We start from the raw sequence: 511 nt of genomic DNA on the forward strand, positions 1-511 counted from the left end.
GCCCTGTTGATTCCCTGAGACCCCGCCCCACCCAGGTTGCTGCAGAGGCTTTTGCATTTTTGCATATTGGCCCTTTGCAATCTGAAAATTACCTAACAAACTGCAGCTGGGCCAGACAGACCCAGAACTTCCAAAAGTCCAAAAGAGGCCCCACAGCAGCTTGCATTGCTTCACAGCTGGGCCTCATCTGGGCACCTCCAAACCCCAAACAAAGAAGAGGAATCTGCAGATCTCTCCATAGCTCCTGCTGGGTAGCCTCAGGCAGAGGCTAAATTAGCACCTCCTTAGAGATCCAAGAGCCAGTGTACCCAGTGGTCAGAGTGGGACCATCCAGATTACAACTCCTCAGATCCATAAGGGACACACTCAGGGGGCAGACTCAGTGAGCACCAAAGCCCCACTGAAGCAAGTCTTGCCCCAGAAGGGTATCTCCAGCACAGACGTTCTCCCACTGTAGACACAGCTGATTCTCACAGCCAATTGGCCTGGAGGTCAATTCCTCCCAGTGATA

Source organism: Myotis brandtii, unplaced genomic scaffold, assembly GCF_000412655.1.
Source record: "Myotis brandtii unplaced genomic scaffold, ASM41265v1 scaffold138, whole genome shotgun sequence".
Classification (NCBI taxonomy): domain Eukaryota; kingdom Metazoa; phylum Chordata; class Mammalia; order Chiroptera; family Vespertilionidae; genus Myotis; species Myotis brandtii.